Source organism: Bos indicus, chromosome 20 (genome assembly GCF_029378745.1).
Source record: "Bos indicus isolate NIAB-ARS_2022 breed Sahiwal x Tharparkar chromosome 20, NIAB-ARS_B.indTharparkar_mat_pri_1.0, whole genome shotgun sequence".
Lineage (NCBI taxonomy): Eukaryota > Metazoa > Chordata > Mammalia > Artiodactyla > Bovidae > Bos > Bos indicus.
In genome coordinates this window covers 49,711,416-49,725,818 of record NC_091779.1, presented here as the reverse complement: position 1 = coordinate 49,725,818, position 14,403 = coordinate 49,711,416, and the positions used below count along the sequence as shown (strand labels likewise).

The window sequence follows — 14,403 nt, the reverse complement described above, 5'->3', positions numbered from 1 at the left end:
GTGGCTTCTTTTACTCAACAGGCTATTTTTGAGATTCATCCTTGCTGTCATGTTTATTAGAAGGTCATTCTTTCATATTATCAAGTTGTATTCCTATGTATATACCACAATGTTTAGTCATTCACTTACAGAATATTGTATTGTTTCTGGTTTTGAACTTTTTACAAATAAAATTACTATGAACATTGTATAAATTATTACATATGTACTTTGAATATATGTACAAATTATTTTCTGTGTATCAGTTTAATTTTCTTTTGGCTATGTATCTAGAAGTTAAATTATGTCATCATATGGGCAGTGTATATTTAAGTTTATATGAAAATCACAAACTATTTTACGTTCTAACCAGCAATGTCTGAGAGATGAAGTTGCGGCCCATTCTCATCAATACTCAGCAAATCTTGATATTAGCATTCTAGTGATTGGGTTATGTAGTATTTCATTGTACTTTTAATTTGCATTTCCTTGATGATTATTAATGTTGTATCTTTTCGTGGGATTATGGAATACCCAAATATCTTTTGGGGAAAGTATTTGTCCTTTTTAATTACTGGAGTGTTGACATTCATTCAAAGCTAAGGAAGACTTCTAAAGTATGTGCCCAAGTCCTTCATCTAAAAACATATGTCAACTATTTTGTCTACATTTGAGGCTTACTTTTCATTTTTAAAAGGTGTCTTCCAATAAGGGAGGAATAAGTGTAGATAAACTGTGTCACAGTTTTGAATGCCTAATGCTTTTATATTCTAGCTAGAAAATCTTCTCCTAACCAAAAGTCACAAAGTATTTTTCTATTGGTTGGTGCTAAAAGCAATCACAATTTTGCATCTTTGAACATCACTGTTCGATATTGGAATACATTCTTACATGTGGTTATGTTATACATCAGTTTAATGCACATTTCTTGCTTTATGGTTTTGGTTAATGGCTTATTACTTGCTATGTATTTTATATTTATTTTAGACTAGAGAAATTATGTTAGACAAAAAGTAAATTTGAGCAGTTTTCCTATTCAAGTTCAAAATGAGTCACAATGCAGTGGAGATAACTCGCATCATCAACAATGAACTTGGCCTAGGGACCGTTAATGAACATAGAGTGCACTGGTGGTTCGAGAAGTTTTGCAAAGGAGACAAGAGCCCTGAAGATGACGAGTGCAGTGGCTGGCCATCAGAAGTTGACAATGACCAAAAGAGGATCATAGAAGCTGATCCTCTTACAACTATGTGAGAAGTTGTCAAAGAGCTCAGCACTGAGCATTCTATGGTCTTTCAACCTTTGAAGCAGATAGCAAAGCTGAAAAAGCTTGATAAGTGGGTGCCTCATGAGCTGACCAAAAAAAAAAAAAAAAAAACAACTGTCATTTTAAACTGTCATATTGTCTTATTCTACGCAACAGCAATGAACCATTTCTCTATCAGGTTGTGATGTGTGAAGAAAAGTTGATTTTATACAACAACCAGCGATGAAGAACTCAGTGGTTGGACCAAGAAGAAACTCAAAAGCACTTGCCAAAGCCAAACTTGCACCAAAAAAAAGTCATGGTCAGTGTTTGGTGGTTTTATGCTGGTTTGATCTACTACAGTTTTCTGAATCCTGGCGAAACCATAATATCTGAGAAGTATGCTCAGCAAATCGATGAGATGCACTGAAAACTGCAATGCCTTGCAGCTGACATTGGTCAACAGAAATGGTCCAATTCTTCTCCATGACAATGCTCAACTGCATGTTGCACAACCACTGCTTCAAGTTGAACAAATTGGGCTATGAAGTTTTACCTCCTCTGTTTTGCCACATTCACTTGACCTCTCACCAAAAAACTACCACTTCTTCAAGCGTTTTGACAACTTTTGTCAGAGAAAATGGTTCCGCAATAAACAGGAGGCAGAAATGCTTTCCAAGAGTTCACTGAATCCCAAAGCACGGATTTTTATGCTATAGGAATAACAAACATTTTTCATTGGCAAAACTGTGTTGATTGTCACTGTTCCTATTTTGATTAATAAAGATGTGAGCCTAGTTAACTTCTATGCAGAGTACATCATGAGAAACGCTGGACTGGAAGAAACACAAGCTGGAATCAAGATTGCCGGGAGAAATATCAATAACCTCAGATATGCAGATGACACCACCCTTATGGCAGAAAGTAAGAGAAACTCAAAAGCCTCTTGATGAAAGTGAAAGTGAAGAATGAAAAAGTAGGCTTAAAGCACAACATTCAGAAAATGAAGATCATGGCATCCGGTCCCATCATTTCATGGGAAATAGAGGGGAAACAGTGGAAACAGTGTCAGACTTTATTTTTCTGGGCTCTAAAATCACTGCAGATGGTGATTGCAGCCATGTACTTAAAAGAAGCTTACTCCTTGGAAGTAAAGTTATGACCAACCTAGCTAGCATATTCAAAAGCAGAGGCATTACTTTGCCAACAAAGGTCCATCTAGTCAAGGCTATGGTTTTTCCAGTAGTCATGTATGGATGTGAAGAAAGCTGAGTGCCAAAGAATTGATGCTTTTAAACTGTGGTATTGGAGAAGACTCTTGTGAGTCCCTTGGACTGCAAGGAGATCTAATCAGTCCATCTTAAAGGAGGTCCATCCTGGGTGTTCATAGGAAGGATGGATGCTGAAGCTGAAACTCCAGTACTTTGGCCACCTCATGGGAAGAGTTGACTCATTGGAAAAGATCCTGATGCTGGGAGGAATTGGGGGCAGGAGGAAAAAGGGATGCCAGAGGATGAGATGGCTGGATGGCATCACTGACTCAATGGACATGAGTTTGGGTAAACTCCAGGAGTTGGATGCACAGGGAGGCCTGGCGTGCTGCGATTCATGGGGTCACAAAGAGTCAGACACGACTGAGCAATGGAACTGAACTGAACTGAGCCTAGTTATAATGATTTAAAATTCATGGTCTAAAACCACAATCACTTTTTCACCAACCTAATTCTTTCCTTTTTCATGGAGACCTTTCTTATGTTTTCCTGTGATTATTTCAATATTTCTGTATTTATGGTCTCTATATTCCATACCACATAACTTCATGTGTATTCTTATACAAATACTACTTTGTTTAGATGATTGTATCATAATAAAGTTTCAACTGGTGTATTTTTTGTATAATTTGTGTATAATTTGAAAAAAAAATTTTCAAATTTTTTGGTATGTAATATGCTTTACATATAACTATAAACTTATTGCTGGAGTGTCAATTTCTCTAGTAAAAAACTGCTGTGGCTTTGCTTAAAATTTCATTGAATCTATATTAATTATATTTTACTACTAAATATGACCTTAAAGCTAAGATTTATCCATTTTAAGGAATTTAGCTTATATTCCTAGATTTCTGAGAGCTGTTTTTTTTTTTTTTAATTTTTTTAAATTTAATGGTAATCAAAGCTATGGTTTTTCCAGTAGTCATGTATGGACTATAAAGAAGGAGAGTTGGACTATAAAATCATGTTTGGACTATAAAGAGATATAGTTGGACTATAAAGAAGGCTGAGCACCAAAGAATTGATGCTTTGAACTGTGGTGTTGGAGAAGACTCTTGAGAGTCCCTTGGACACCAAAGATATCAGTCCTAAAGGAAATCAGTCATGACTATTCATTGGAAGGACTGATGCTGAAGCTGAAACTACAATATTTTGGTCACCTAATGTGAAGAATCGACTCACTGGAAAAGACCCTGATGCTGGGAAAAATGAAGGCAGGAGGAGAAAGGGATGACAGATGGTTGGATGGCATCACTCACTCAAAGGACGTGACTTTGAGCAAGCTCTAGGCATTGATAATGGACAGAGAGGCCTGGGATGCTACAGTCCATGAAGTCACAAAGAGTCAGACCCGATTGAGTGATTGAAGTGAACTGAACTGAAATTTATTTAAAAATTAACAACACTTTGAGGGAATAATTTGGATTCTCTTCTTTCTTTGACTAACACAATGAAATGCATGAAAGCATAAAAAAGTTAAGCCAACTTCATTTGTTTCAGAATAAACCACAGTTGTTTATTTTGGCAATATTGGAAATAAAGAGCTCAAATCTCCTTCAGGAAGACATGCCTCAGAGAGCTGGGTCAATTAACAGTCTTGGATGGCACTTCTCTGAATGATATTGTCAAGCTTACCCTTGACTCTTCTAAGCTCATGAGTAAGCACCTGTGTGCCACGTGCTCAGTTGCTCAGTTGTGTCTCTTTGCAACCCCATGGAATGCAGCCCACCAGGCTCCTCTGTCCATAGGATTTTCCAGGCAAGAATACAGCAGTGGGTTGCCATTTCCTTCTCTGGTTGATGTTCCTGACCCTAGGGATCAAATTCTCATCTCCTGCATGGGCAGGTAGATTCTTTACTACTGTGTTACTTCGTAAGCTTACTTAATTACCTACATCTTACTACAAGATGCAGAATTCATTTCATGGACAACTCTTACTCTGAAGAAAACTTGTAAGAGTGATGCTGTGGTCAGGGTTCTTATTATCCAATTCTTCCTTCTTTCTCGTCTTTGATAGACTGACCACTGCCTTAAGAATTTGCCTGTCTACTCCTTTTTCCTTCTTTGAAATCCTGGTGGCTATTTTCCTGAATAAATATTGTTCATAACAATATCATACATATTTAATATTATATATATATTAATATTATATATATATATATATATACATACTGTGGGACTTCCTGGATGGTTCAGCAGTAAAGACTCTGCAGTGCAAGAGATGCAGGAGATGCAGGTTTGATCCCTGGGTGGAGAAGAACCCATAAAGTAAGAAATGGCAAAGCACTCCAGTATTCTTGCCTAGGAAACCCCATGGACAAAAGAGTTACAATCCAAAGCATCACAAAGAGCAGTACATGACTTAGCAACTGAGCACAAACATTTAATATTGTATCATTATATAAAATCCAGAAATATATACATATATGCTGTATTTAATTTAACTAGTATTTTAAGTATTTAAGACTTTTATATCTATATTAATTTAGGATGTTTATCTGAAGATTTTGCTTTTTAAAAAAAATCTGTCAAATTTTTACTGAAGTGTTATGCTATATATGCTTTAAATATATTTTTTTTTCTGAAAGAATTTGTGCAGAATAAGTGTTTATTGGTTCTTTAAATGTTGTTGTTTATGCTGTTATGCTGTGCTCAGTTTTGTCTCTCTCTTAGCCAGGTTCCTCTGTCCATAAGATTTCCCAGGCAAGAATATTGGAGTGGGCTGCCAGATTCTTTTCTACGGTATCTACTCAATCCAGGGATCAAACTCACATCTCCTGTGTCTCCTACATTGCAGGTGGATTCTTTACCAACTGAGTCATCAAGGAATAGAATTCACCAGAAAGACGTTTGAGCACAGAGTGTTCTTTATGAGAAAGTTTTAAATGCAGACTAAATTATTCAATATATACTGGTATACTCAGATGATTTTTATTTCTTTTTGTGTTAGTTTGGATGGCCTGTATTACTAACAAGTGTGTACACTATGTTGACATAAATTTGCCATATCTTCTGTTTTTTTCCAATGGTTTTAGGACTTATGCTTATGTTGTTTCTTCCTTGTTTGGTCTACTACTTTATCAATTTTATGTGTTTATAACTTCTTTAAAATTAATTGGGCCATTGTATCTCTTATGTTGTCTCATGATATTTACTCTTTGGGTATATACATTTTTTTAACAGTAACGTAGGACAGGTGTTTTTAATTTAACACAGTCTGCCTACAATTCATACTTTAACACTTCACATATAATGTAAAAAATTTAAAAAAAACAGATACTTTAATGTCCTTATTACTCTGTGCTATTGTTCCTTCTTATTTAAAACAGTCTCATAATTATTTTGGGGTTTTATGCATTTATTTTTATTTATTTATGGTTTTGGTCTTTGCATGTCTTATGTTTTATTATATGTTGAAAGCAAAGCTGCTATATCATTGAGAGTAAATTTTGTTGCTTTCCCTTAGAGAAATGTTGAAAATATTTTGCATGTATATGTGATAACTGTAGATGAGTCTAATGTTTTCAAGGATTACTTTTAAGCATTATTAGGAGAGATCTAAAATAAGTTTCTCTATAGGTAAATTTAGTACTAGAGATAAGATAAGACTCTTCTGGAATCTTATCTTAATCTCTCTGGTTTCAACAAAACCAGAGAGATTATTTCTCAGCCCTGTTTAGTATTCAGCAAATTGCTGGATGTCATTCTTATTTACCTTACTCTTCTCTAATACTCTAGTTCTCACATTCTAGCCACCTGAACCTTAACAAACTAATATATTATCCTCTAAAAAACAGCAAGACTGCTGTTCTATTTGTGTTTTTTTCTGCATTGTTCATAGTCTGGGAAATGTTTTCATGCAGAAACCTGAAGCAATCTAGAGGTAAGCTTGCTTGTTTGTCAGAAATTACAGTCTTGTGGTATCCATATCCCAATACCTGTAAACAGTAATTTTATGTATTTCTTTCAGTCATGTAGTAATTTACAAAGGGGCATGAAACCAGTACATATTATTTTAAAATCCAGAAGTAGAATTCCTGAATTATCTATTTTCTTTATTATCTTTTTATAATTTTAATACCAATGAGACAACCACATAAACTAGTTTATTAATGTAGAAGGAAATGGCACCTCACTCCAGTACTCTTGCCTGGAAAATCCCATGGACGGAGGGGCCTGGTGGCCTGCAGTCCATGGGGTTGCTAGGAGTTGGACACGACTGAGTGACTTCACTTTATTTTTTCACTTTCATGCATTGGAGAAGGAAATGGCAACCCACTCCAGTGTTTTGTTTGGAGAATCCAAGGGACGGGGGAGCCTGCGGGCTGCCGTCTATGGGCTCACACAGAGTCAGACAGGACTGAAGTGACTTAGCAGTAGCAGCAGTAGTTTATTAATGTTGCTGCTGCTGCTGCTGCTGCTGCGTCGCTTCAGTCGTGTCCGACTCTGTGCGAGCCCATAGATGGCAGCCCACCAGGCTCACCCATCCCTGGGATTCTCCAGGCAAGAACAGTGGAGTGGGTGGCCATTTCCTTCTCCAATGCATGAAAGGGAAAAGGGAAAGTGAAGTCGTTCAGTCGTGTCCGACTCTGCGACCCCATGGACTGCAGCCAACCAGGCTCCTCCACCTGTGGGATTTTCCAGGCAAGAATACTGGAGTGGGTGGCCATAGCCTTCTCCAGGTTTATTAATAATGCATCATAAAATTTAAAAATCCATCAGAGTCAGAAGATAGGACCTTTGCAAACAAGCCAGATGCCTTCAGATGCCCCTTCCCAATCACAGATCTTTTCTCTCTCCAATAGTAATCATGATTCTGGTTTTTTGCTTTGTGTTTCCTTAATTTATGGGCTTCCCTGGTGGCTCAGACAGTAAAGAGTCTACCTGCGATGCAGAAGATCTGGGTTCATTTCCTGAGTCTAGAAGATCCCCTGGAGAAGGGAATGGCAACCCACTCCAGTATTCTTGCTGGTGAATTCCATGGGTAGAAGAGCCCGGCAGGCTACAGTTCATGGTGCAAAGAGTTGGACAGGACTGAGTGACTAATAATTTCACATTTTAAATTAACATTTTTGATGAGACTCCTGTTATCATAATTCATTAAATGGATTACAAAATGTAGAAGAAAGTGGTAACATTAACTTAAACCCCTCCCCAAATAAGCAATCACTATGAAATATATTAAAATATCAGTAGTGAGGCTAAAAAACAACTAATGCTGAAAACCAGCAATTATTTTCTGTATATAGTTTTCTTTTTCATTTGCTTTATTCACCCAATCTACTTAAATACAATTCTGCAAGTATTTCCAAGAAGAAGAAAAAATTCCAATGAAATATATGTGATAAACTAAGGCATGTCTCTGCAGCAACCCTCTCCCATGCCCTCCAGACTATGTTTTGTAAGCTACAAAATTAATCTCCATTGAGCATCCACATTCACAAAGGTTGCCAATCACCCCCAATCAAATGAGGATGCATGCATTGCTGCCCACCATCAGCCTCACTTTGCTTTCCATTCTCTCATTTATACTTATGTCCAGTTTCTCTCAGCCTTTATGCACTGTCCTCTCACCGCTGGCTTTTATTTAAGCGAGCTTTTCCTTGGCATCCAGGACTCAAATTATATGCTGTCTTCTCCAGGATAGTCAGAGGCCCTCTTGACACATAATATTCTGAATGTGCATCTACTATGGAGGAAAGTCACCAGTTAACATTTCTGTACCTGACCCGGAGATTGAACCCAGGTCTCCAGCATTGCAGGCAGATTCTTTACCTTCTGAGCCTCCAGGACATTCTTCTATACCTGGCATTGCAGTGTAAATCCCTTGATGAAAGGATCATATTTTACTTATTACTGTGTCCAAATAGCCTGAAATATAATACATTGTTGATAAATCATTCTTCATTCAATACAAAAAGTACTTTTGGATTAACAGTTACTATTAAGCCGTGACCCTACTGTTGTCAATATTTTTATCTTCATTTGCTTAGCTCGTTCTTTTTTTAAACTTTTTATTTTATATTAGAGTATAGCCAATTAACAATGTTGTAATAGTTTCAGATCGACAGCAAAGGAACCTAGCCATACATATGCATGTATCCATTCTTCCCTGAACTCCCCTCCCATCCAGTTAGCTCGTTCTTTTTACTTCAAGACCCCTCTGTCTTCCCACTCCTCCCACATGAAGTAAGTAGTGTGCTTACGATGCAAAATCCTATTCAGTTCACACCCATAACTCTCTCCCAACTCAGTTTTCTCTGTTTGTGCTTCAAAGCACAACTGTAATATATGTTGTTTATACCAAATTCTAAGAATTATTTCTAAAAATGCATTCCTCTAACGACTGAGGATTTATATTGACACCACACATTCAAATTTCAACAGGCATTTGCCATTCTATAGAAAATACAAAGTGACATTCAACTATACTCTGAGTTTGGATAATACACTTATCCTGGGTGCTAGATAGAATAAAAAATAAAAATAATGTGTATTCATCTGTAAAAGTCATCTTTTCTATATAAATGATAATATAGCCATCACAACACTTTATAGGTAAAAATCCAACGTAACAATTTTATGTGTCTTGAGTATGAAAATAGGGAAGTATTATTTCCTGGACAACATCCAGACTGAGCAAAACAAATAACACTTTTTCACACAGTGATTCACCAGAATGTAACCTGTCAAAAATTTTTCCACTAAGAAAATACCCTACAGAGTGTATTGCAAAATAGCATGTCCCAGTATACAGCCAGAAGCAAAACTTATAGTGGGAAAGAGATTCATGCATTCTAATGAGCACATTATTAACACTGGCTTGGATTTCTTTCTGTGTCATTTCACTCAATCATCAGAGGACATCCTTGTAGCTCACTGAACAACTTAAGGAGAGATTAACATTTTCACCTTTTTGAATGAATTATCTGTACAACATGAATCATACACTAAGGAAGGAGAGTGATGGAAACCAAAGCAAAGATGTTTAAAATAATCTAAAAATCTAAGGACAAATCAATCTTACTTGTTCTCATTGGCTTAATGTACCATGCTGCTGTGTGCTGTGCTCAGCTCAGTTGCTCAGTCATTTCTGACTCTTTGTGACCCTATGGACTGTAGCCTGCCAGGCTCCTCTGTCCATGGGATTTTCCAGGCAAGAATACTGGAGAGGGTTGCCATTTCCTCCTCCAGGGGATCTTCTCAATGCAATGATAAAACCCACATCTCCTGCATTGGCAGGCAGATTCTTTACCACCCTGCCACCTGGGAAGCCCCAGTATACCATGCATTTTATCCTAAAGAAAATAATACATATTGTTCTAAAATGAGCTTCTCAATGTTGACCCCAAACAACATGGCTTTTGCATCTCTCAAGGTCTCATATGTTAGGCTTTTCAGCATCTCCCAGAATCTTCTGCTATGGTGGGACAGAGGTTTCCAGTTGGGCTAAACTATTAGGACACATTTCTATTTTTACCATTTCACTATTTTACATTATAGTTTGTGTGATGTAAAATTTACACCATTGTTGGTTCATTATTACATGCATATGATTTATAAACAAAAATATACAAAGTAAATATGACTATTGCTATAAATGTATATATGTCTGCAAAATATTAGAATATCTCTGCTGAAGAAGATACCATTATGAATATACAACTATACTTTATAATTTGCAAACTCTCCCACCTGGTAAAAATCTACTTAGCTAATTCTTCCAAGTCTAAGCAAGAAACTCAAAGAGCACTGAGTCATAATTGCCTATAGTAAGATGTACTCTTTACCTGGTCTGCCCTAGCTTGATATCAAAATCTTAAGATAAAGTTTATATTGACTTGAATATGATTATTCATTCAACAATTCTTTATAAATAACCCACTTTGGATAAAGAATAATGTAATGCACTGAACATACAACAGTAAATAAGACTGTCCTTACCTACCTGGGGCTTAATAATTATACTTGGTGAATGCTTAGACTTGTAGATTTCTGAATAAAACAGAGGTTTAGGTGAGGGCACTTCATACTTTGTAATCTAAAGATAAGTATTGTTGTTGTTTAGTCACTAAGTTGTGTCCGATTCTCTGCAATTCCATGGACTGCAGCATACCAGGCTTTCCTGTCATTCAGTATCTCCTAGAGTTTGCTCAAACTCGTGTCCACTGAGTCCATGATGCCATCCATCCATCTCATCCTCTGTCATCCCTTTCTCTTCCTGCCTTCAATCTTTCCCAGCATCAGGGTCTTTTCCAATGAGTCAGCTCTTTGTATCAGGTGGCCAAAGTATTGGAGTTTCAGCATCAGTCCTTCCAATGAATATTCAAGGTTGATTTGCTTTAGGATTGACTGGTTTCGTCTCCTTGCAGCCCAAGGGACCTCAAGAGTCTTCTCCAGCATCACAATTCAAAAGAATCTAACTAAGAAATACTAGTATAAAATATAATAGTTAGGCCAAGGCCGAAGTTCTACCCCTGGTCAGGGAACTAAGATCCAGAAGCTGTGCAACATGGCCAAAATATGAAAAAAAAAATATATATATATATATTTACTGAATATTCAGTAGATTTCTAAGAGTAGATTTCAATACCATTTGTACCCAGTGACATTATACAAGTACATTTTTAAAAAGCCAATGTTTAGCTAGATCCCAGAACTGAAAAATACCTGAATTTTAATTTCAACTTTTAACATTTATTTTATATTGGAGTATAAGTGATAAATAATGCTGTTAATTTCAAGTGTACAGCAAAGTGACTCAGTTCTACATATACATGTATCTGTTCTTTTTCAAATTATTTTCCCGTGTAAGTTGCATAATTTTGAACAGAGACCCTTGTGCTATAGAGTAGGTCTTTACTGTTTTTCCACTTTAAATATAGCAATGTACACGTGTTGTGAATTCAGTTTTATAATAAATGTGTGAGGTCAGTGAGAAAGTAAAATGTGTGTTCATAAGTCGCTTAGCATTTTGCATCCATCATTATTTCAGCATGACTTAACCTGAAATAAGTAATATAAAAATGATATTATGTTTTAAATTAAATTTATATTATCATTTCTGCAGGTTAAGATTCATGTTTGCAGCATGTAAATATAATGGTAAAAAATTTCAGTATTAGACCTCAATGGCTGATTTTGATAGGGGATGATGACAGGATCATTTTTATATTTGACATCAATCCTTCTGACTGCTCTGATGAAGGGATGGGACAAGGACAAGAGTCTTAAGTAGTGACATCTGTTAAGAAGTCAATCCAAATGAGTGATGATCAGTGCTTGGTTCTTGTTAATATTAGAAATAAGGATAAATTAGAAATAAGGATAAATTAGAAACACATTGTACAAAAGGAGTGAACAAGGACTACCTTTGTATCTTGCAAATTTTCCTCTGTCAATATTTCCTGAAGTCCGCATATCTATAGGCTCAATGCACTGCTGCTGCTGCTGCTGCTGCTGCTGCTGAGTCGCTTCAGTCATGTCGGACTCTAGTGAATATATTTTTGCTCAGTTTTCTATTCCTGCATTATACTACTGGTTTCCCCAGGTGGCGCCAGTGGTAAAGAATCTGCCTACCTAGGCAGAATACATAAAAGACATGGGTTCAATCCCTGGGTTGAGAAGGTCCCCTGGAGAAGGAAATGGCAACCCACTCCAGTATTCTTGGCTGGGAAATCCCATAGACAGAGGATCCTGGTGGGCCACAGCCCATGGGGACACAAAGATTTGGATATGATTGAGCACACATGCACACAAATTGATACTGTGAAGAGAAGGGTAGACATCCAGGCATCCCAGGGTCTGCTTTTTATCATTAATAACGTGTATACAGTCCTGGAGAATACTACAATATTTACTTTAGTTGCTTACTATGCTGTCTCTTATTAGTGTAAATACTGCCAAGCATGACTTACACAGCAATGGATATCTTAGTGCACTTGAGTGTCTGAGACCTGTTTTCAAATTTTAAACATATCCAAATTTCATGCAGATTTTTCTAGCCAAGATTGTGTTTAGTTTTGTTTTCCTTAATTTATTTTTAATCTGCAAAACGTAAGCACTGTTGTGAGTGGGTGGGGTGAAATTGGAGACTGGATTCTATTTTCAGAAGCTTGAATGCTGACCCTTACAAGCCATTTTGTATGTGAGACTGAATGTGAACTAGAACTTAGAATTCATTGACATTGTATGTTTCAATCTCTACTGAAGATTAAGATAGTTATCAGACTGAGTCTTTTAAATACGGAGTTTTGCATCCAATGAAATCGTTTATCTATCTCTCAAAATTAAATACTCTGTTCAATAGATAAACTTCCAAAAGATGTCTCTAATAACAGCAAAGTAAAAGCTGATGGTGTGTATTCACGTTTTCATGTAAAATTTGGTCTTACCAAGGCACTTGATTTCTTCATTTAATTTGCTACCAGCAGTGTTCTACATGCCTTGGTGCATATTCATACAATTTATTTGCGCCTGTTAATAGCATGTTTTCTTAAATAAATCACTTTGCTATTGTAGCATTATTTTCTCATTGAAATATTTAATTGGCTGGACATATTGCTTCAATAATTATCACACTGTCATTTCTTTAAGAAAGAATGGGAAGGCTTGAAAATAATTTGATTTACCAATAATTATGCTACAAACACATTTCCCAACGAGGGCAATAATTAAATCCCTGCTAACCAATAAGATGGTTTTGCAGAATGAATGAATCGCTTTCCTAAATATTTTAATTGGTTCACTAAAAATATGCTGAATGAGGAAAAGAGTAAGGGTTATCCTAAATATCATAAGGGGTTTCTTTGCATTGATGCATCTTCCCAACCCAAGGATTGAATCCGCATCTCCAGGGTCTCCTGCACTGGGAACAAGATTCATTACTACTGAGCCATCACCAGCCCAGGGCTCAACCCAGGTCTCCTGCATCGGGAGTGTGGTCTTAGCCACTGGACCACCAGGGAAGCCCAATGTTCTTTTCATTTTACACTTCTTCTTTTTCTATGTAGATAAGTCATTTTAAAAATAATAACCCATAATTTGATTTACTTTTCTAAATTATAGACATTTCTTGAAATTAATGTATTTTTGAAAATAGCAATTTCTATCAAAATTTAGAGTCTCTAACAAAAATATATATCCTCATATTTTATTAATAAAACATCTATGGAAGATTTAATAATATAAGCCAAGGGCTGTGTGAACAAGGAACAGTCGTGTTGCCCATTTCCAGATCTGGGCATAAACATTTTTAATGAGTGCTACAGACTTTTTTCCCCAGAAATAATAAGCATAATTTTTAAATAAGAATATATGATGTTTATATAAATTACTTATTTAAAAAATCTGATGTAAATTATGTCTCATTAAAGCATTAGGTAGTTGTAATTCCAAGAATGTGAGTAAAATGTTAATGTTCAGTCATTAGTAAAATAAGAAAGGAAAAATTACCACATAAGAAACATATGGGATCAAAATCTTTCTAACAGAAATAAAATATAAACATAACACAAGATGTCAATAACCACAGCTTTTTAAAAATAATCTAATTCAAAATTATAGGATAGAAAATTGTGCTCTTTCTTCAAAACACAGGTTTTATTCAGTATTAATGTTTGTAGGAGGTGGCATTCAGATGAAGGATTAAATTGAAGTTCCATCTGCCTGAATTTAGAAGTTATTAACAATATTAAAATGCCTTAGTACTCTGGTTTAGAAAAAGAGGGTGTATACACCTGTGTCCTGTCTGACATTGCTTTTTTGCCGAAATGAAATTATGGATGAATTGTCGCTAATAGAAATGTTCACTGCAAAAAATAGAATGCTGCTGAGTGCACCAAGGCATTCACCACTATCAGAAATGTAAAATATCACTCTAGAAAATGCCATTTTAATGTAGCATAA

At 36.1% G+C, this 14,403-nt stretch overlaps 1 pseudogene; it reads left to right on the top strand.

The window, feature by feature from the left end:
- LOC139178043 (histone-lysine N-methyltransferase SETMAR-like) overlaps positions 1–2,006 on the top strand; it is a 90,829-nt pseudogene extending 88,823 nt beyond the window's left edge.
- The last annotated feature ends 12,397 nt before the right edge of the window (positions 2,007–14,403 follow it).